Source organism: Rattus norvegicus, chromosome 1 (assembly GCF_021556685.1).
Source record: "Rattus norvegicus strain SHRSP/BbbUtx chromosome 1, alternate assembly SHRSP_T2T, whole genome shotgun sequence".
Taxonomy (NCBI): Eukaryota; Metazoa; Chordata; class Mammalia; order Rodentia; family Muridae; genus Rattus; species Rattus norvegicus.
In genome coordinates, this window is record NC_141534.1 from 258301785 (window position 1) to 258325796 (window position 24012).

Sequence of the window (24012 nt, forward strand, 5' to 3'; positions counted from 1 at the left end):
TTAACCCAGTTTAATGGCGAGTTCTTTAGCCTTTGCCTTTTCCAGCTTGGCAATGCGAGCCACAGACTTAGGACCCAGGACGTTGCCTCCCCAGTGGCAGCGGATCTTGTCATATCTGTCATTATAATTGGTCCTAATAGCTTCCACCAGCTTAGCCAGAGCACCCTTGTCTTTCGAGCTAACCTGTGTGAAGGCAACAGTGGTGCATGTCTCCCGGTGGACCAGGCACCCCAGCCTGGCCTTTCCCGTGATGGCACCCCCATCTTTCGACAAAGGGCAGGCAGGAAAATGACCAGCTCAATGGGATGTACATCACGGACAATCACCACCAGCTGAGCCTTCTTGTTCTCCACCAAGGTGGTGACTGTATTGACCCCTGCTCGGAGGACAGGTGGTCTCTTAGTTGGGACGTCCCCTTTGCCAGCAGCTGTCTTCTCAGCACAGGCCAGCAGACTTTGCTTCAACTCCTGCTTTGTCTCTGGCCTGTATTGTGGATAAGCTGAAGCAGCTAAGTTGCTGTTTGCCTGTCCAGGGCCTGGGTGAACTGGTTGATGGCAGGAAGTACTTTGAGCTGCTTATAGAGGATAGCTCTTTGCCGCTGCAGCCTGATGTAGCGGGGCCATTTGACGAAGCGTGTGAGATCTCTTTTGGGATGGATGTCCTGCCCAATGCCGAAGTTCTTAGGCCTTTTCTCAAAGAAAGGATTGACCACCTTTTTGGCCTCCTGTTCCTTGACCGTGGTGGGGGCCAGGGCCACCTTCTTCCCCTTGGCCTTCTTTCCTTTGGGGATCTTGCTCGGCTGGAGGAGAGAGCCAGGCTGGTCTTTAAACTCAAGAGATTTTCCGGCTTTGGAATTAAAGGCATGAGCCACCACTGCCATCTTGGCTTGGAGTTTTCTGAAAGAAAACTGAGGCAGCTTCATAGTGGGGCACATGCATTCTGACATGCCTGCCACTGGGCTCTTGGAAGGTGAAGTATGTGAGACCAGCTTTGGAACTGCTTCAGGAGTACAAGGTGGTGGGGCACTGCTTGCCAACCCCAAAATGACACACACCACCACTGTACCGAATGCGAATCTTTGTACCCAACCATGTGGTGGCCCAGTCACCACATGGTACTTTGTGTCGGAGCTGAAGAAGATGAAGTCATCCGGGGAGATTGCGTCCTGCGGGTAGCTGTTTGAGAAATCACCCCTGCACGTGAAGAACTTTGGCATCTGGCTGTGCTGTGACTCCCACAGTGGCACTCACAACATGGACCGAGAGTGCAGGACAGAACCTGCACACTGCTGGTGTGGTCACACAGTGCTACCGAAACATGGGTGCCTAACACCGTGCCCGCACGCACTCCATCCAAACCATGAAGGTGAAAGAGATGGCCAGCTGGCAAGCAGTTTCAGCGCAAATCACGCTTCACCACCAAGAGGCCCAACACCTTCTTCTAGACCCAAAGACCCACTGAATAAAAGTTTCAGACGGGGCTAGGGATTTAGCTCAGTGGTACAGCGCTTGCTTAGCTGGGTTCAGTCCTCAGCTCTGGGGGTGAGTGCTGAGGGGTTGGGGAATCGGAGAAAGACCTTGGATCTGAGTGAGGAGCCTAGGGAATGGGGGTGGGAATCTACCTCATTTACTAAGGCAATAGAGGGTTCTGGAGAAGCTTTTACAGAATTCTTGCAGAGGTTGGGTTCAACTGTGAATAGAGCCATATTAGACCCTAAAACCAGACAGTCATTGATAGAAATATTGGCATTTGAAAGTGCAAATACCAAATGTGAGGGAACAGTCAGACCATTGAAAACATGAGGAGCCCCAATAGATGAATGGATAAGGAAGACAACTGGTATTGTTCTCAGGATGCCAATACCATAGGGCAAATTGTAGATAGAAATTCCAGGAGTCAAAATACCCGATGCTTTAATTGCAGTGAATTTAGTCATTTCCAAAGAAACTGTAAAGCTAGAAGATTCAGCACTCAGAATAACAGGCACATTGGTTCTAGAGAATATGGTACTCATAGAAGAGAACAAACAGGTTCTGGTTACCATGAGCCACAGAGGCTTCTAGGGCATTGTAGCCATTGTGGAAAGGGCAAACATTGATCTAAGAATTGTTGGTTTAAGAGAGATGTATGAGGGGCTGGGGATTTAGCTCAGTGGTAGAGCGCTTACCTAGGAAGCGCAAGGCCCTGGGTTCGGTCCCCAGCTCCGAAAAAAAAAAAAGAACCAAAAAAAAAAAAAAAAAAAAAAAAAAAAAAAAAGGGCTGGAGAGATGGCTCAGCGGTTAAGAGCACCCGACTGCTCTTCCAGAGGTTATGAGTTCAATTCCCAGCAACCACATGGTGGCTCACAACCATCTGTAAAGAGATCTGATGCCCTCTTCTGGTGTATCTGAAGACAGCTACAGTGTGTACTTATATATAATAAATAAATAAATCTAAAAAAAAAAAAAAAAAAAAGAGATGTATGAGGTAACCTCTTGCCATCAGGAAATGAACCGAGGGGCCTGTCAGCTCAAGGCCCTGAAGCAAACCATAAGAGCTGTTTTCCTTGGGTCAGCCAGGTCTTACCAAGAGGGCAAGAAAATCAAAACTGAGTATATCTGATCTAATACATGCTACAGAAGGAAGTGCAGCTTTGGAGCTCCCCACAGATTCCCCTTACATCGTCCACAAAAGCTGAATGTTAGAAGTTAACCACTGGTTTTTTACAATCCTTTACACACAGGGACAGTGGGAATAATCTTGGGAAGAAGTGGATTAACTTAGCAAGACTTGGGCATCTAGGAGTAGTAGATGGGGATAGCAAGGACGAAATAAAAATTATGGCAAGGGTTGGAGAGATGGCTCAGCAGTTAAGAGCACCAACTGCTCTTCCAGAGGTCCCGAGTTCAATTCCCAGCAACCACATGGTGGCTCACAACCATCTGTAATGAGATCAGACGCCCTCTTCTGGTGTGTATGAAGACAGCTACTCACATACATAAAGTAAGTAAATCTTTAAATAAATTATGGCAAGTGTGAAAAAGGAGATGCAAATTGATGAAGGGAATAGAATTACTCAACAGTTGTTGGTTCCTTACACCAAGGGCAAGGCCGCTCCAATAGAAAGAACAGGGACTTTTGGGCGTACTGGAAAACATGAGTTCTGGCAAACAGTGGTTAATGATCAGAGACCCAAGTAAATGGTATAAATGAACGGTGTTGGAATAGAAGGTTTGGTGGATACAAGAGCTGAGTTAGTATACTTTCCCAAAAGTCTCGGAGTCCAGATTGGTCGCTTCAGAAGGTTTACACACAATTTATAGGGATTGGTAAATTGTCAAAAGACAAAGTGTCCAATCGATTACCTGTGTGGGACCAGAAGGGCAAAAAGGGAAGACCTTATGTGGCTGACGTACTCATAAATTTATAGAGAAAGGATCTTTTACAACAATGGGGTACTCAAAATAATATTCCTGCAATTGCAGGGACAGCAAATGAGGAAATTAGGGGTGATATGGCAGATGCTCCTGGGGAAGGTATTGATACAGGTGATCAAGAGCAACCCCAAACTCTGCCCATTATCCGAACACAGGATATCTCAGGGATTGAGTTTCCCAATTGGTAAAAGGGCCACTGCTAGCATACCAACAAGCTTGCTCGTAAAATAGTTATCAGACTGGCCTGTCTGGCAAGAGCAGTGGCCCATGACCAAAAAAAGAAAATGTAGGCACTTGAGCAACTGGTCCAAGAGCAGCTGGAGGCTCAAGAAATCAGGAAAATGGAGGAGAGTGAGGGATAACTTAAGAGCAGTTAACAAGATAATTCAACAGCCCAGCCTTTCTTTACCATCTTGGTTAACAAATCATGACCTTTAACAACAATTGACTAGAAAGGTTGTTTTTCTCGGTACCCTTGCATGAGCGGGATAGGGAAAGGTTTGCTTTCTTAGTACCTACTCTGATTAACAGCCATCCACTAAAGAGACACCACCGGGAGGAACTACCACAGGAAGTGTTAAATAGTTTAATTTTATGTCAGCATTTTGTGCAATAACAGTTAGAAATAATTTGTAAGCAGTCCCTCGATCTATCATTTATCATTATGTGGATGACACTCTGTTGGCTGATTCTGATAAAGATGTTTTAGAGAATATGTTTAAGGTAACACAAAGAACTCTGCCGTGCTGGGGGGTTACAGGTTACTCCAGAAAAAATACGAAGAGGAGATCCACTTAGTTATTTGGGTTATAAAATCAGTCAACAAAAAGTTTGACCATAAAAGGTGCAGACCCATAGGGCCCAAGGGCAAACTCTTAACAATTTTTCAAAATTGATGGGAGATATTAACTGGCCAGTGTCTACAATTAGATTAAGCACATGTGAGTTAAGAAATTTGTTTCAAACATTACAAAGACATTCAAATTCAAAGTCTAAGACATTTAACAGTGGAAGCAAAAAAAGTTAATTCTTACAGAATAAAGACTGCAAGAGGCATGTTTGGATTGAATTGACCCTAAACTTGATTGCATTCTGGACTTTTTAGTTTCAACTCATTCTCCTACTGGGCTCATTATGCAAAGAGAAGATAGCATTATGGAATGGATTTTCTTAGCTCATAAACATAGTAAAAAAATTGAAGACATATATAGAAAGATTTCTGAGTTAATTATAAAAGGCAGAGTAAATTGCATCAATTGTCAGGAACAGATCTGGCAGAAACTGTAGTGCCTCTTGCAAACACTGAGATCATATCGCTATGGGTGATCAATGAAGATTGGCAAAGAGCTTGTAGTGACTACTTGGGTGAAATTAATAGCAAATATCCAAAAAGCAAATGTATACAGTTTATAAAAAGAGCTCATTGATTAAAAAAAAAAATTAAAAAAAAATCTGATGCCCTCTTCTGGTGTATCTGAAGACAGCTACAGTGTACTTATATATAATAAATGAATAAATTTAAAAAATTTAAAAAAAGAGCTCATTGTATTCCTCCACATATAGTAAAGAGAATACCAATTCCAGAGGTACCAACATTTTATTTATTTATTTATTTATTTATTTATTTATTTATTTATTTGTTTGTTTATTTGTTTATTTGTTTATTTGTTTGTTTATTTTATTTTTCAAATTTAATTTATTTAATGTCTGAGTGCTCTGCTGCATCTATATCTGCCTGCTTGAAGAGGGCATCAGATCTCCCTATGTGGTTGTCAGCCACCATGTGGTCGCTGGGAATTGAACTCATGACCTCTGGAAGAGCAGTCAGTGCTCTCTGAAGAACTGAGCCCTCTCACCAGCCCACTACCAACATTTTATACTGATGCAAACAAGACAGAGATGGTAGGTTATAGGTCAGATAAAATTAGCAAGGTGATCAAAAGTCTGTATACATTGGTTCAAAAATCATAACTGTACGAAATCTTTATGGTATTATTAGATTAGCCTGAATCTCTTACTGTAATTACTGATTCTTTATATGCAGAAAGAGTTGTTTTGTGCATAAAGACTAATGAATTTGTATGTGCTAACTCAGAATTAACTTTTGCTATTTATACAATTTCAATAAGCCATCAGAAGTAGAAACCATTCATTATATGTTACCCATATTCAGCCTTGTACAGGTTTGCCCCGTCCATTAGCTCAAGGAAATAAAGAAATTGACCAATTACTAACAGGAAATGTGTTAGAAGGCTCAAAACTTCATAAGAAACCTCATATTAATGGTTTAAAGAAAAAAGTTTCCATCACTTGGCAACAAGCCCCCCAAAAAAGTCCTATGTGTTCTCTCTCTCTCTCTCTCTCTTTTTTTTTTCTTCCGGAGCTGAGGACCAAACCCAGGGCCTTGTGCTTGCTAGGCAAGTGCTGTACCACTGAGCTAAATCCCCAACCCCCTATGTGTTCTCTATACAACCAAACTCCATTACCTGCTGGTAGTAACCCTAGGGATGCCAAGAGAAATGACATCTGGGAGATGGATGCTTTCCATTTTGCAGAATTTGGAAAACACCATACCGGTGACACATACTCAGGGTTTCAGTGGGCAACTGCTTTATGTTCCGAAAGGCTGATTGGGCAATTATGGAGACACCTGCACAATTAAAACTGACGACGGTCCCACACGTGTATCCAATGAGATGAAGTGATCTTTGCGCATTACAATATAAAGCACACTACTGGTGTACCACACAATTCCACAGGACACGCAGTTATAGAAAGAGCCAACCTTAGCTTAAAAGAGAGGCTTATTAAACAAAAAGGGAGAGTAAAAGCCTCCAGGGACAGACTCAGTAATGCTTTGTTAACTCTCGATCTTCTTAATGTTGGTGAAAGAGGAACAACAGCAGCTGAGAGACACTGGGCTCTCACAAAAAAACAAAACAAAACAAAACAAAACAAAACAAAACCAAACCCGAGGAACTAAGCCAACCAATATAATACAAGGATGTATTGACACTAGAATGGAAACTTGAGATAGTTTTAGGATTGGGAGGTGGTTATGTTGGGTATCTAGAGAGAATGAAAAACAATATGTTTACCAACAAAACTTAAAGAAATCAGATCCAACCAGGGAAAACCCTCTTGTCACCTGAGACAAGAATGTCTTCACAGAGCAAACAGCCCAGGTGATTCATGATCATCAGCTGCCTCAGTTACTGATTTCTCCAAAATATGCATGCAACTTCAGAAAGGCTAGCCCAAGTGATTGATCACGCAGAGACCTGACAGACAATACAGAGAGAGGTTGGGCAGCCGACACAGAGATTGAATAATGCAGGAAATTGGGAGAAAAAAAAAAGCTACAGCTAGCTTAAAAAAACAAACAAACAAACAAAAAAAAAAAACCCAACCAACCAAACAAACAACAACAAAAAAAAAACCTAACCATTTTCCCCTTAGGGCCCCAAAACAGAAATTCTTCATCCCAATTCAGCAGGATGCAAATATATATAAGACCATTGTTCCAACCCCTTAAGTTAGGGTGTTGGTTTTGGTTGTTCAGTGTCTTTATCATCCGGGCTGGTCGGTTGTTTTGCTTAATTACTGTATATTGATAGAAATTTACGGTTGTTTTATTAGGGTATTGTTTGACTACATTGTATAAAAGCTGCTTATTTAAGGTGTGATATAAAGTTCTAGTTTTATGGTTCTAACAGTTGTTTCTATTGTGTGTAAATTGATGTTAGAGAAAAAGGGCTTTTGTTTTGTTTTAACAGAAAAGTGGGAGCTGGAGAGATGGCCTAGCCGTTAAAGAGCACCGGCTGCTTTTCCTAAAGGTCCTGAGGTCAAATCCCAGCAACCACATAGCAGCTTACACCTGCCCGTAACTCCAGTTCCAGGGTTTCTGTTATCCTTACACAGACACACATGAAGGCAAAACACCAATGCCCATAAAATAAAAATAAATTTAAAAAGTTTTTTAAAAAAAGAAAAATGGATATGAAGTTGGAATTTTTGGTTTCCTTGGAGACTCTGTTCTGTCATGTGATGTTTTTCTGGAAACTGTCTTATGGGAGGATTTTTTTTTTTTTTGAAGCAGACACATGGGAGGACGTTTTGTTAAGAACAGACATGTGGTGATTTTTTGGAGGCAGCCTGGAAAAGGGGCATGTGACGCTTTATTAGAGCAGATGCTTGAGAAAACAACTGACGTTTGGGAAGGGTATAAACATAACCCAATGGTCAGTGGATGATGCTGGGTAGCATTAATACACCTTACCACTCTGTTGGTCATCCTTTCATGACTTCATAGAGAGAAATGCCCCCAAAAACCTTCTGGTGGTGTTCTGGTGGCTTCTCACTGCATCTATGGATTCAGGCCCATTGGCAGAGCCCACCACACAGCTGACCTACTACTCTTATAAGCAATATACACCTTTTCTAGAATGTTCTTTGGAATGATGGTAGCTTTTACCCTCATCCAGTTTCAAAGCTACTATATTTTTAGACAGCTGTTATAGAAACACTTCACTTTATTTTTTTTTCCTAAGACAGGGCTTCACTATGTAACTTCTGACTTCTAAATAAGTATCTGCTTGCCTCTACCTTTTGAGTGCCGAGGCTAAAGGTGTCTATTTCCACATCTAGTAACACACTTCTTGGTACTAATTTGTGTCTCAGTCTATTCAGGCTGCTACAGCAAAGAGTTTTCATCAAGTAGTTTTTAATAAGAGAAACTAATTTCTTACATTCTGAATCTTGGTGAGTCCAAGATCTCTACACCAACATGTTTAAGGTCAATCACTATTTTGCCCTCAGGTGGTGGAAGAAATCGAAGGGACAAAAGAGATATCCTGAAGTCTTTTTATAAATGCTCTCATCCCTTTAATGATGGAGTCTTGAAATTTCATCACCTCAAAGGTGATGCCTCTCAAAGTTATCAGGGAGCAAATCATTACGTTCTAGAGCTTAGGGCTGGGTTAAGAGCTGACTTCTCTTCCAGAGGTCCTGAGTTCAATTCCCAGCAACCACATGGTGACTCACAACCATCTATAATGGAATCTGATGCCCTCTTCTGGTGTGTCTGAAGACAGCTACAGCATACTCGTATAAATAAAATAAACAAATCTTTAAAAAAAAAAGTTCTAGAGCTTAGTCCTAAGCTAACAGTGCTACTTGGGAAGATTCTAGAAACTTTAGGTGGGGCCTAGGAACATATTGATCCTTGAGGATGTGTCCTTGGGGGCCTATATCTTGTCCTGGCCCTTTCTTTTTCTTCTCTCCTTCTTTCTTTCTTTCTTTCTTTCTTTCTTTCTTTCTTTCTTTCTTTCTTTCTTCCTTCCTTCCTTCCTTCCTTCCTTTCTTTCTTTCTTTCTTTCTTTCTTTCTTCTTCTTCTTCTTCTTCTTCTTCTTCTTCTTCTTCTTCTTCTTCTTCTTCTTCTTCTTCTTCTTCTTCTTCTCCTCCTTCTCCTTCTCCTTCTCCTCCTCCTTCTCCTCCTCTTCCTCCTTCTTTCTCCTCTTCTGCCTCCTCCTCTTTCTCCTTCTTTAAAAGATTTATTGATTTATTTATATGTACGAGTAGAGCACATATAAGTAAGTACAAGAACGATTGTATTTATTTACTTACATGTATGTGCCTGACTGGGCTTATTTGCATTACTTGAGGCCAGACGAGGATGCTGCATTCTCTGGAGTTTGCCCTTCGTGGCTGCTGGGAGCCTTGGTCTTCTACAAGAGCAGGGAGCTCTCTTAAGCACTGAGGCTTCTCTCCATTTCCTTAGAGAGTTTTATTATAGGGTTGGTGAGATGGCTCAGCATGTAGAGGTGCCTGTGACCAAGCCTGGTGAACTTGAGTTTGATCCCCAGGACTCATATGGTGGAGAAAACCAACTCAGAGGAGTTCTCCTCAGACTTTGCATGCTGTGGGATGACTATATTAACTCATATAAGAAATCAATTTTTAAAAGATTTATTTATTATATATAAGTGCACTGTGGCTACACCAGAAGAGGGCATCAGATCTCATTACAGTGCTCTTAACCACTGAGACATCTCTCCAGCCCAAGAAATCAATTTTTTTCTTTTCTTTTCTTCCTTTTTTTCTTTTCTTCCTTTTTTTTTTTTTTTCGGAGCTGGGGACCAAACCCAGGGCCTTGGGCTTGCTAGGCAAGCGCTCTGCCACTGAGCTAAATCCCCAACCCCAAGAAATCAATTTTTTAAACAGTTAGTTAGCAAGCGTGCGCGCACACACACACACACTCACACACACACACACACACACACACACACACACACACACACACACAAGCATCTAAGTGCATGTGTACCACAGCACTTTAGTGGGTCAGTTCTATCCCTTCACCACTTGGGCCCCTAGAGTCCAATTCAGGCTGTCAGGGTTGACAGCAGTTACCTTTCCCTGCTGAACTGTCTCGGCTCATAAAAATATTATTTTGCTAAAAAGAAAGTTTCATGTTCGGTGTGGTAGCACAGGCCTGTAATCCCAGTAGGCAGAGGGAGGCAGGTCTCTACAAGTTCAAGGCCAGGCTGGTCTACATATAATGAGTTTCAAGTTAAGGCTATAGAGTGAAATTCTAAAGTATACTATATCCCAGGATGAGCTTCATAGTCCATTTACTTTGACTTCATTGAACTTCTTTAATGTTTATATTCCTCTCTTTCATCAAGTTTGGAAAGTTTTCCAGCATCATCTCAAATCCACTCTCTGGTCCTCTCTGTCTCTCTCTTTCTTTTTTTTTTTGGTTCTTTTTTTCGGAGCTGGGGACCGAACCCAGGGCCTTGTTCTTCCTAGGCAAGCGCTCTACCACTGAGCTAAATCCCCAACCCCTCTCTTTCTTTTTTTAAGATTTATTTATTTTATTTATATAAGTACACTGTAGCTGTCTTCAGACACACCAGAAGAGGGCATCAGGAAAGTGCTCTTAGACACTGAGCCATCTCTCCAGCCTCCTCTCTGTCTCTTTCTTTAAATCTTTCTTCTTTTCTGTTTTTTAGATGCAATAGTTTCCATGTTTTATTTCCAAGATCACCATCTCTGCTGCCCATTTAATCTGATCTTTAATTCCTCTAGTAAATTTTGATTCGGATATTGTTCCCCCCTCCCTCTGTGTGTGTGTGTGTGTGTGTGTGTGTGTGTGTGTGTGTGTGTGTCTATGAGAGTGAGTCAGATGGACAGACACACACACACACACACACACACACACACACACACAGAGTCAAACTGAAGGTTGCTTTCCTTAAACTCACAAACTTCCTGTAATTCTGAGATTTTCAGGTTTGAGCCTCCCTGTCCCACTCTGAATCGTCCTTTCTTCCTTCTCTGGGTGGCAGGTCAGTAGTTTTTTGTGTATGAGAATGCAGGATTTTCACCGTGTTTGGTACCTATGCTCTGTTGCTTTTTTCTAAATCGGAGGTTCTTAACTTGTGGGTCATGACCTCTTCAGAGGTCACATATCAGATATCCTGCATATCAGATTTACATTGTGATTCCTAACAGTAGCAAAATTACAGTTATGAAGTAACAATGAAATAATTTTAGGATTGGGGTTCACTGCAACATGAAGAACTGTATTAAAACGTTGCAGCTTCAGGAAGGTTGAGAATCATGGCTTTAAATAATGCTAATTCTCTCTCTCTCTCTCTCTCTCTTTCTCTCTTTCTCTGGTGTACAGTTATGTCATTTAGAATTAGGAAGATCCTTTTGTCTTATATCTAAGTTTTGTTTTGTTTTCTAGCAAAGCTTTTGATCTAGAAATAATTGATCTCAGTGACTAGACTGCCATTTGAGGGATTCTATGTACCCAGTGCCCAGGATCTGAGGAGATCCATGCATCCTGGCAAGAGGAGCACAGGCCACACCCACGATGCTTATTCTATTGACACATTGCTATCTAGACTGCCACACACATTTGCATACACCTAACTTGAGTAATATTGCTTTGTTCTGACTTTTCCAGGACAAATTAGTTGCAAAAGCTCTATGTGGGTAACAGAACAAGCTGTTTCCACCTGTGGCTATTTGTTTTGTGAGACAGTGTAGCCCAGGAAGGTGTCAGAGTCAAAGCTGTCTCTCTGCCTTAGACCCTTCCCTCCATTGCTGGGATTACCACCAGGAGCTGCCTCTCCTAGGTTAACTCCTCAAGACTTTTCCTTAGGGGAGTACACTAATCCAATGACTGCCTTTGGGGAGATCATCAACATTTTAGCTTAGTAGGTAATGGGGAACCCATCAAAGTCTTGGGCAGGAAAGGACTTGACTGACCGGTATCGTGAACAAAAGCAGGAGACACAGTTCCAGAAGCATTTCAGACACAAGTTGCTGTAGGTGCAAAGACTCTGACCTGGCCATGTTACCAATGAAGAACATCAGAGGAGACTACGTTGTTAGAATACACTCAGCACAGTGGAAAGTGATAGCTGGGTAGGTAAAGGTCAGGTTTTTTCTCCATTGCTGGAGAGTAAAGCCAGGGCCTTCAGTATCTCCAGACCTTCCTGTGCATTCCTTGTCTTTCTTTGCTTGTTGGTTTTTGTTAAGATTTATTGTGCTTTATGTGTATGGTGAGTGTTTTGTCTGTATGTCTCTGCATGCCTGGTGCCCCTGGAGGCCAGAAGGAGGAGTCAGATCCCCTTCTGGAATTACAATTGTGAAGTGCTATGTGGCTGCTAGGAACTGAAAGAGGGTCCTCTGGAAGAGCATTTGACTGCACTTAACTGTTGAGCCATTTATCTGCCTAACCCCCAGATGCATTCTTAACCTAGTTGAAAGTCATTAGGTTTACATCTACGAGGCACTTCTCATAGTTTAAGTGACCTGGGAGTAGAACCCTGGCCTTCAATGCATGGCAGGTGAGTACTCTGCCAACTGGACCACATACCCAGTGCCCCACTTTTGTTTTGTTTATGAGACAGGAACTCCTGTAGCCTTGGCTGATTTCAATTCACATGGTATCTGAGGATAGCTTTGAACTCCTAACCCTTGGCCCTCTGCCTTCTCAGTGGAATTATAAGCATATGCCACCACAGCTGGCTCTTTTTCTTCATTTTTCTTTACTGTGTTTTATTTGTACCATTGATTGACAAGAATTTTATATTTTCTTTGGTGAGGGGGAATTGTGGTTTAAGATAGGATTTCACCCTGTTACTCCAGGCTAGCCTCAAACTCACAGCAATCTACAGATTACCAAGGAGGAGGGTGAAGGATATAGAGGAGCAGGCTGGCTTTGGCATATACCTGAGCTTAGACGCAAGGGTGGCACACAGATATGCATAACAACAAAAAGCCCATATACATCAAATACATGCTTAAAAAAAAAGAAAGAAAAACTATGGTGATTCTGCTGCCAAGAAAAATCTAAAGTAGGAAAATTCTTAGGACTCAATATTAGATTCCAAGATGAACGTGGTGGTGCACGTCTGAATTCTTAGTACTTAGGCTGAGGCATAAGGATCGGTGTGAATGCCAGTCCAGCCTGAGCTACGTACGTCATGAGTTCCAGACCCTTTCTCAATCAAGCAAATAAAGAAAAACAATGAAACAAAATATATGTAAATCCCACAAAGGCAGCCTCTCTTCCCCTGAAATAAGAGGTAAAAGCAAACAGAAGTAGATCAGAGGTTATCAAGAGCTCGAGGGGAGCGACTGGGGCATTTGTTGCTTAATGAGCACAGAGTTTCTGTGGCAGTGATCAAAGGCTTGGAGAGAGTCTTATGGTTGCAAAACCCTGGGAGTGTAGGCTGAGAAGGTTCACTCACCTAGAGCTTGGGCTCCAGCACTGGCAGACTAAAGAACCCAATGTGAGTGTGTTAGCACCACAGAACTAAGCTCCCCAAAATTATTCAAATGGATGGGGGGTGGAGGTTCATGGCTTCAATCCCAGCTCTCAGGAGGCAGAGACAGGAGGCTCTCTGAGTTCCAGGACAGCTTGGCCTACAGAGTGAGTTCCAGAACAGCCACGACTCCACAGAGAAATTCAGATGGCTCGTGGTTCAAAGCACTTGCTGCTCTCCCAGCTTCTACATGGCAGCTCGCATTTAAGCTGTAATTCTAGTCCCAGGGAACCCAATGCTCTCCTCTGGCTTCACAGGCACCAGACATGCAAGCGATGCACACACATTTATGCAGTCAAAAACACATAAAAAGATCCAATAAGAATGGTATTTTAGTTTCAACAATTTTTAAAACGGGGTCACTGAGATGGCTCACCAGGTAAAGGTGATCTGAGTTCAATCCCTGGGAACCAGCCACATGGTAGAAAGGGAAAACTGACCTCTGCAAGTTGTCGTCTGACTTCCACACACACATATGTGCTCTCCCAGTAAATAAGTGCAAAAAGTGCTTTTTAAATGGTTAAAGGAAGACTGGGACACAGCTGAGTTGGTAGTGCTTTGCCTGCAGGGTATAAGGCATGGGATTTGATCCTAAGCAATAAACTAACCACGCCTGTGATCCCAGCACCAAGAGTGGAGTCAGAAGTTCGAGTTCATGGTTGCTACCCACCAAATTCCAGGTCAGCATGGACTGGCAACAGTCCCAGTCTTTAAAGAAAAGGGAGACCGGAGGTGCAAGAAGGCTGGGTGTGGTAGTACCCATCTGAAATCTCAAGGGAGTCTGAAGCAAGAGGATTGCTTCAAGTGGGATCCGTGGGCTATAGAGTGAGTTCTGCGTCAGCATGGACTATAACTCGTAAGATTGTTCTGAGCATGCACGCATATGAGTCTGTGTGTGTGTGTGTGTGTGTGTGTGTGTGTGTGTGTGTGTGTGTGTGTTGGCAGAAGGGACCAAGTAATCTAAGTTATTGTGTTTGTGGGATTGGCAGGATGGGTGCGGTGGTGACATAACCCTGTCATTCCAGCACTCCAGAGGCTGAGGCAGGAGGATCAAGAATTTTAGGCTAGCCTGGGCTATGTAGTAAACCTCCAACTCATAAAACAAGAAGATGGGCTTCTGCCTGTCTTCAAGGTATGCGCCATGCTTCATCCTGCACTGTGCTTCTCTTGACTGACTGGCTCCGAGGTCCTGTCCCTGTAGCTTCCTGTTTAATTTAGCCTATGTGGCACCCAATCACATGGTGGAGAAGAGTGAGGTCAACATATTCTGGCCACCGACCTTCAGGTTGTGCTTTGCCTGTATGTATGTGCAACGTTTGTGTCCCCATTGACCTTAGAGGTTGTTGGATCCCCTGGCACTGGAGTTTCAGATGGTTATGAACTACAATGTGGGTCCTAGAAACTGAAACCAGGTTCTTTACAAGAGCAACGAGTACTCTTAGCCACTGAGCCATCTCTCCAGCCCCCTCCCAACATATGGTTATTTTAATGGGGAGGGGTGCTGGGTTGCACACCCACTTTGGCAAACTGACAAGTGGGTGAGGGCCAAGGTTTCAAAGAAAAGCCAAAGACACCAGGGTCTTCAAGAAGGGGTTGCAGGAACTAGTCATTTAAAGGAAAGACACGGGCTGGAGAGATGGCTCAGCGGTTAAGAGCACCAACTGCTCTTCCCGAGGTCCTGAGTTCAATTCCCAGCAACCACATGGTGGCTCACAACCATCTGTAATGGGGTTGGGTGTGTCTGAAGAGAGCTACAGTGTACTTATATACATTAAGTAAGTAAATAAATCTTTAAAAAAATAAAAATAAATTCTTTAAAAAAATAAAGGAAAGACACCTCTTATATTTCTAAGTATGGGATCTCCACCTAGCCCATTATTGCCCTATAAAACTCCTCTGGCCTCTCAGACCCAGAACCAGGAAGCCCTCTAAGCCAGTGGTTCTCAACCTTCCTTTTTTTTATTGGATTTTTTAAAATTTACACTTCAAATGTTACCCCCTTTCCCAGTTTCCTGTCCATAACCCCCTACCCCCCCTGCTTCTATAAGGGTGTTCCCCCACATACCCACACACCCACCCCTTCCCACCTCCCCACCCTGACATTCCCCTACATGGGGGGGGGGAGTCCAGCCTTGACAGAACCAAGGGTTTCTCTTCCCATTGGTGCCCAACAAGACCATCCTCCCCTACATATGCAGCTGGATCCATGGGTCTGTCCATGTGTACTCTTTGGATGGTGGTTTAGCCCCTGGGATCTCTGGTTGGTTGGTATTGTTGTTCCTATGGGGTTACAAACCCCTTCAGTTCCTTCATTCCTTTCTCTAACTTCTCCAATGGGGAAAGTTCTCAACCTTCCTAATGCAATGACCCTTTAATATAGTCCCTCACATTGTGGTGACCTCAACCATAAAATTACTTTTGTTGCTACTTCATAACTGTCATTTTGCTACAGTTATGAATCGTAACATAAATATTTTTGGATACAGAAGTTTGGCAAAGGGGTTGTGACCCACAGGTTGAGGACCACTGCTAAGAACATGGCAGGGGGCAGACATCAAGGTTAGAACCAGAGGACATATGGGAAATGGTGTCTTGGTACACTACCCAACCCAGCTGCTGAATGAAAATTCCATGTTCAGGGGTGGGGTGGAAGTAGACACCCAGAAGACAGGAAGGGTGGGGGAGAACCCCCCCTACAACAGTGTCTCATAAAACTCAATTCATTGACCTTGAACTCAAACTTGCTGTGGATCAGAATGCCCTTCAACTCCTGATCACGTTGGCTTCAGTTCCCTTTTGCTGGGCTTTCAGATGTACTCTCCTATCCTCGGTTGTTGTGTATCCTGCCAAAATCTTTGGTGAGGTAACCGTCTTTGCTAAACTCCTTTTATTTCTTTCTCTTGGTAATGGTTATCTCCTTCCACACCTCAGCAGGCAAACTTTGTGAATGGATGCGCTTTTTAGTACACTAGGCTGTAAAATGGAATGGCCTAGTTTAGGTGTGCTCTAAGTTTCTGCCTTAGACCACGCTAGGATTAGTGGAGAAGGCACTGGAATTTCTTTGGAGATAATCCCTGAGGGTTTGATAGATTGGATGGTGTGGTACATATGACCCTGACTCTCAGAAAAGTTCTTATAAAGTGAGGGGAAATGAGTCACATGGCCTGGGGGGGGGGAAACCACAAGATTCAGATACAACCTAGAGAAATAATAATTTGGATTCACAGCAAGTTATCATAATCAAGTCTGGCTACAGATTCAGGACACAAATAACAAAAATCAGGTACATACTCAGAGCACTAATCTATGTATTTCTCCATGTTGGGGACAGAAAGAACTCTTGCTTAAGCTCTCAGATATGCAGGAGAAGGGGGTTTAAGGAAGCTGGTGGTTTTTGACCGACAAATCTGAACCAATGTCCCAGGGAATCAAGAGAATGATCTCGAAGAACAAAACAACTCGGGTGAAGTGTTAAGGTGCACATTAGCTTACAGTGGCTCAGCCTCCCAGCCAAGATGATCCAGATAAAGTGAACTCGGCAACTCATGGAGGCAGCCACACCCCAGGGTTTATGAAGTAACAGGACCCGATTATCGATTACATGAGTCGCAGTCCTGTATGTGTTCTTTTCCAGAAGCCATTTACAGCAAAAGTAGGTGGATTTCTCCAGCCTGTGCCTTGCTTCATGAATACATCTTGAGTATTTTCCCCTTGAGGTCCCACTCCCAGATGCAGAAAGAATCTTTGAACTTTCATCCCCTTGAGACAAGTGTCCGAGGTACAAGTGTTAGCACATGTTTGGGGCTTCCTGAGTCAGACTGTACTCTCGACATCCTACTTGGCTTATTTCCTTCTCATTGAACCCAGAAGTCTGGTTCAAAGGTATAACTCACACACGGCGCCTTTCCCTAAGGTCATCTGCAGGACCAGCACTCTGGTGTATGGCCTTTTCCGGGGTTACTCATTTGCTTCACCTCAATTTCTTCAATGCTGCAAAGGTTCCAGGCACCCAGGGAAGGGTGATATTTACAGCTTCTGCTAACTGTGTCATCTAGACCTGGTAGCTTATTTTGTATTCAACTTGTGGTTGTTAAGTTCTTAGCCACAACCAAACAGTAAGTGTCAGCCATTATTACCACTGCTACTAGATTTTGTTTGTTTTGCAAGACAGAGTCTTGCTATGTAGTCTTGGCTGGCCTGGAACTCAGCATGTGAGGCACGTTAAGATCTAAATTCATAGAGATCTGCCAGTTCTGCTCCCATGTCCTGCAAATTGCTACCACATGAGTGCATGTGTGTGCACAACGTTGTACATATATAGTTCTGGAGGTCAACTCCAGGACCACATGCATCTTACGTAAATGTTCTACCAGTAAGCTAGTTGCTCTTCCAGCACAACATATGTGTGTGTGTGTGTGTGTGTGTGTGTGTATGTGTGTGTGTGTGTGTGTGTGGTGTGTGTGTGTATATATATATATATATATATATATATATATATATATATATATATATATGGACAAAAGTTTTACAAAGAAATTCAAAGTCACTACTTCTTGGCTGGCTTTTGGCTACTATTGAGTGTCCAAGCTCAACATCAAATTTGGCCTTAGTTAATTTACAGTAGCTTTAAAGCCAGCCATAATCCTACTTTTCCCTCTAATAATTTCAATTTTATGTGTGTGAATGTTCTGTGTACATGTATGTGTGCGCGCCATTTGCATGCCTGTATCCACAGAAGCCAGAAGAAGGCCTCCAAATCCTTGGACCTGGAGTTACAAATGGATGTGGGGTGGGAATTGAACCCGGGCCCTTTGTAAGAGCAAAAAGTGGTACAAAGGTAACATGTTTCAGGAGTCAGTTTTCTCCCTCTGCCTTGTTCTGAGGTGAGGTTCTCTGCTTCTTTTTACCACTGTATGTGTGAACTTCCGGCTGACTGAATGAGCTATGGGTGTCTGATAGGGCCGACTTACCTGTGAGGAAGTCCAACTCAGATAGTTTTACTCATTTTTTGTGGAATGTCCCATCTAGAGGTGAGAGTGAGAATTTTGACTATTGTGTTGGGGTGTTTTATTTTCCTTTGTTTTATGGAGACAGAGAAGACTTTCTTTTCTTTCTTTCTTTCTTCCTTTCTTCCTTTCTTCCTTTCTTCTGTATTTGTGTGTCTAAAGTGTGTGGCTGTGATATGTGTGTGGGTGTGCACATGGAAGTCAGAGGTCAACTTTTGGGATTCAGTTCTCTCCTCCCAGTGCGGGATACAGAACTCAGGTTGTCAGTCTTTTGTGGCTTTACCTGCTAAGCAATCTTGCTGGTCCCAATCCTAATTTTTAAATCGGGGCCCTGCTCATTTGTGCCATTTGATTGGGGAATCGGCCCCACTACATCCACAATTATTTATAACCATGTTCTATTTTCTGAGTTCTGTTGGTTTTATAGCTGGCGATTCCTTCTCACTTGCTTAGCTCCTGTACTTGCGTGGCTAACCCTTTCCTGCAGCCCATCATGGGTCTAATTATCTTTCTTTCTGGCTTGGAAGACTCCTTCCTGTTCCTCTGTAGAGCTGGCTCGGGGTCACGAGATCCTTTAGCATATTTTTTTTAATCAGGGAACGTTTTACTTTCTCCTTCAATCATAACTAGTCACTTTGGAGAGTTAATAATCTGGGCTGGCAGTTATAATCTCTCAGAATTTGAAATATATCATTCCCAGCCGTCGGGCTTGTAAGGTTTCTGTTTGGAAACCAGCTGTTATTCTGATAGGCCCCCTGCTCTGTCTTGCAGCTCTCCATCTATTCGCTTTGTGGATTTAGCTGTTTAGCTACACCGTAATAGGGACAGTTTCTTCTCAGGTTTTGGCAGTTTGGAGTTCTGATCGCCTCTTGCACAGACGTCTCTTTCCCTAGGCTTGGGGATGTTTTAGCTACGACTTAGTGAAAACATTTTCTATGACTCTGGCATGAAATTTTTGTCTGTTTTCTGCACTCATGATTTACAGACTTGGTCTTTTCATGGTGTCCCCTGGATCATGTATGTGCAGTTGTGCATTTTTATTGACTTATTACTGTCATTGACTGGATGACTCGATTCCTCTGCCTTGTCTTCAAGCCTTTTTATTTTTAAAATCTGTTTATTTTATATTTGAGTACATCGTCGCTGTCTCCAGACACACCAACTCGGCTGTACCCTCAGGCCCTACTTTTTTTTAATCTATTACTTCTGGGCCTTGTACATGTTAAACACGTGCCTTGACTGAGATGCAGCTCAATAATAAAACATTTGTCTCATATGTGTACAGCCCTGGGTCTGATGTCCAGCAATAAACACAAAATCCAGTCAAATACATTCTCTATCATTGAGCTGAATCTAACCACCAAACTTGCAGGTTTTTCTTGACATATTATCAACATTTCTGAGTTATAGCTAGCTTATTAATAACCATATTAGGGGCATTTTAAAAAAGACATTTATTTTGTGTATATAAGTACACTGTTGCTGTCTTCAGACACACCAGAAGAGGGCATCGGAACCCATTACAGACGGTTGTGAACCACCATGTGGTTGCTGAGAACTGAACTCAGGACCTCTGGAAGAGCAGTCAGTGCTCTTAACCACTGTGTCATTTCTCAGACCTCTCTTTTTGGTTCTTTTTTTTTTTTTTAAGATTTTATTTATTTATTATATATAAGTACACTGTAGCTGTCCTCAGACACACCGGAAGAGGGCATCAGATCTCATTACAGATGGTTGTGAGCCACCATGTGGTTGCTGGGAATTGAACTCAGGACCTCTGGAAGAGCAGTCAGTGCTCTTAACCACTGAGCCATCTCTCCAGCTCCGGTTCTTTCTTTTTTTTTTTTTTAATTTTTTGCTAATATTGTGCATTTGCCTTCTATATCATTCACTTTACTCATTAGGACTCTGTTTTTAATTAATCATTTTATTCATTTGCATTTCAAACGATATCCCTCTTCCCCCCCCACAAACCCCATCCCATCCCCTATCCTCCCCCCTCCCCTTTGCCTCTATGAGGGTGCTCCTCCACCCACTCACCCACTCCAGCCTCACCGATCTAGCACCCTCCTAGGTTGCAGCATCAAACTTCCCTCCCACCGATGTCAGAAAAGGCCATCCTCTGCTACATATGTATCTGCAGTCCCGGCTTGTCTTTGCTTGGTGAAGGGCAGGACAGCTGGTTCAGCAGTTCAGCACTTACTGCTTTTGCAGGGGACTCCAGGAGACCTGACACTTTTCTGGCCTCCTTAGGAACCTGCTTACACATGGTGCATGTAAGATCACACATGCACACACATATAAACATTCATTCATTTACTTACTTTCTTGCTTACTCGAGATATGACCTCACTATGCATCCCTAGCAGATCCAGAACTTGCTATGTAGCCCAGGATGACCTTGAGTTTTTTCTCTTCTTTTCTTTTAAATAGAGTCTGGAGTTCACCATTCCCCCGCCTTAACGTCCAAGTTGGTGGTATTACAAGTATACGCCATCATGCATACCTCTGCCCATGGATTTAAAGACACCTTTTAAGATCTATTTATTTTATTTTATATGTATGAGTGTTTTACACTCATGAATGCCTGGTCCCCACGGGGGTCAGAAGAGGGCATCAGATCCCCTGAAACTGGAGTTGCCCGTACTTGTGAGCTATCACGTGGTACACAGGTGCTGGGAATGGAACCCCTGTGGTGCTGGGAATGGAACCCCAGTGCTTTACAAGAACAGGTATTCTTAACTGCTGAGCTATGTCTCCAGTCAGTCCCAGCCTGTGGATTTTTTTTGTTTTTAACGAGTTATTGTTTCGTAGTGAGGAGAGAGTCCAGGGTCTTGTGCGCCCATGCTGAATGAAGGAGGAAGCTGGGAGCTGCTTACTTTGGGACAGCAAGGAAACAGAGAGAAGGAGTGGAAGAAACTGGCCATGACGCCTTTTGGGGGCGTTCCCTTCCTACTAGATAAAGGCTTTTCCATCTTGCTATATTCCCAGCTTTGATTTTCCAACTCTTACTGTCTCAAGCTCTGGAGTCCCCGTTCTAGTGCAGTCTGTCTGGTGCTTTCTGCTGTCATGCTGTTATTTTCTGTTTGTCTGTCCGTTTCTCTAGTTCTGGACAACTATAGCAATTTGCCCTGTGACAATGTCTATATGCCAGGCTAGCCTGGAGCTGTATGTAGGAGGGATGATTTTGAACTTCTTATCCGCCTGCTCTATCACCGAGTGATGGGATTACAGGCGTGTGCTACCTCACCTAGTTTTCTGTGGTGCTAGAGATAGAGCTCAGGCCAGCAGTCCTCCAGCTGCGCCATCTTCTCAGTCCCTTAGCTCAGCCCTTTTGCTTTGATTGAGACAGGTTCTCACCATGTTATCTCTGGTTGTCCCGGAATTCACTCTGTAGACCAGGCTGGCCTTGGATTCACAAGAGATTCATCTGCCTCTGCCTCCCAAGTGCTGGGACGAAAGGTGTGCACCACTGTGCTTGGAAGGTCGATTCTTTTACAAAAGGATAGTTTGATGCATTGCTATTGATGACTTAAAATTTTCTATAATTTTGAACAAGGCTTCCATTTTAATTTTTCCATAGACACCCCGCTGTTTTTACACACCTAGGAGTTTGCCAGACATGAGATCCAGAACTCAGGAAACCGAGGCAAAAAGATCAGGAAATCAAGGTCAACCTGGGCTACAAGAGATCCTGTCTAAAGACCCTCTCCCTCAAGGAAAGCAGCAGCAGGAGGAGGGGGAGCGAGGGGGAGGGGGGAAAAGAGGAGGAGAGAGAAAAAGAGGAAGAGCATCCACATGCATGTGGCATACATATAAAGACATGTACTCATAATAAATACAAATAAAAAGGCTTTCCAGGAATGGTGGTCACATCTATGTATGTATGTATGTATGTATGTATGTATGTATGTATGTATGTATGTATCTTGGCTTTTAACATTTTAATTAATTAACTAATTAACTTTACATCTCAACATCAGCTTCCCCTTCCTCTTGTCCTCTAAGAGCTTGCCCCACAACTACTCCTCTGCCCTTTTTCTTCAGACAGGGTTTCTCTGTGTGGCCCTGGCTGTCCAATCTGGAACTCAGAGAGATGCTCTGGCCTTTGCCTCCTCAGTGCTGGGATTAAAGGTGTGTGCCACCTCACCCCACTTCACATACTATTTTTATTATTTATTATTTTGTATGTATTTTGGCTAGTATTTATTTTGGCTAGCACTCCGGAGATGGAGGCAGGTGGATCCCTGGGTTTGAGGTCAGCCTGGTCTACAGAATGAGTTCCAGGACAGTCAGTGCTATACAGATAAACTCTTGCTGAATATTGCCTAATTCTGTTTTTAAATGGATTATGAAAATTTACCTGGCTATTAGTCAGATGTGAATAGGCCTGTTCCCAAAAGCTCTGGCCAGCGTTAGGTATTTTTGCTCAGTTTAATAGCTGCTAATCAGAATCACATTACACATAGTCTTTAATTTTCACTTCTTTAATTACTAAGGAAGTCGAGTCTTTTAAATATATATGTTTATTGTTTATGTCTCCACACGGGGGCATCTTCGATTCAAGGCCACAGACAGTTTGTCCACCATGTGCTCAGGTGTTGTCCTCAAAAATGGTTGTCCTAATGGAGGTAGATCTTTGGGAGAGCTAGGATAGTCAGAAAGCACATGGCTAACTCTATGCCATAAGTAGAAACACAGGTTGGTAGGCAGTTTGGACAAAGACCTCTGGGTAGAGGACAGGGATGAGGTTGATCCTATGTGAGAAGCCAGGTTTTGTTGTTGTTTAATTTTGTTCTGTTTCAAGATACAAAAGGGGGGGGGTCTTCCTGTACCTAGACTGATCCCAAACTTGCTCAGTGGCTGTGGATGACCTTTTTTTTTCCGGAGCTGAGGACCAAACCCAGGGCCTTGCGCTTGCTAGGCAAGTGCTCTACGGCTGTGGATGACTTGGAACTTTTGCACCCCCAGCTTCTACTCCCCAAGAGCTAGGATTACAGGCATGTGCCACCATATCTGGCTTTCGCCAGTCTTTCAAAAACAGAGTGACTTTAGAGCCAAACAGTGAATACAATGTTTCCAGGAGAGAAAACAATGTATGTACTCACAAAGGAAACCAAACTCAAAGAGAAAAGGGGATATCTATGGAGTTGTAAGTTTTATATTAGAGCTAAAATGTCAAGTGCTGGGACTGAGGGATGCTGGGAACACTGGCTGGAAGAGACTGAACCAAGTCAAACTATGGAATCTTTATTTTTCTGAGTGCTTTATTGTTATTCTTAAAAAGGAATGTCATGGCGGGTGGGGACTGGCTCAGTTCAGATCCCCATAACCTATATGAAGAGTCAGGCATGGCATACATGGCTGTTACCCCAGCACTGGGGAAGAGTGAGGATGAAGAGACAAGCAGTCTAGAGCTCACTGCTTGGCCAGACTAGTGAAACAAACCAAAGCTCCCCATTCAGTAAAAAATGATATTTCGAAAAAATAAGGTGAAGAACACTGATGTCAACTCATGCCAACCTCTGGTCTCCACATGCATGTGCACATACATGTGTAAATGTTGCATGCACTCTTGTAGTTACACATGCAAATATCCACATGAACACCTACACATACTACAAATGTCCCCCCCCCCCACATAAACGGACATATACAAAGAGGGATGACGAAGCCAGGAGCTGATTGGTGTGTGCTTTCTTGTTTCTGAGATGGGGTCTTGCTATGAAGCCCAGGCTCCTCCT

At 43.1% G+C, this 24012-nt stretch overlaps 1 pseudogene; it reads right to left on the reverse strand.

The window, feature by feature from the left end:
* LOC148007918 (large ribosomal subunit protein eL8 pseudogene) lies at window positions 1-880 on the reverse strand (annotated as a pseudogene).
* Between the last annotated feature and the right edge of the window lie 23132 nt (window positions 881-24012).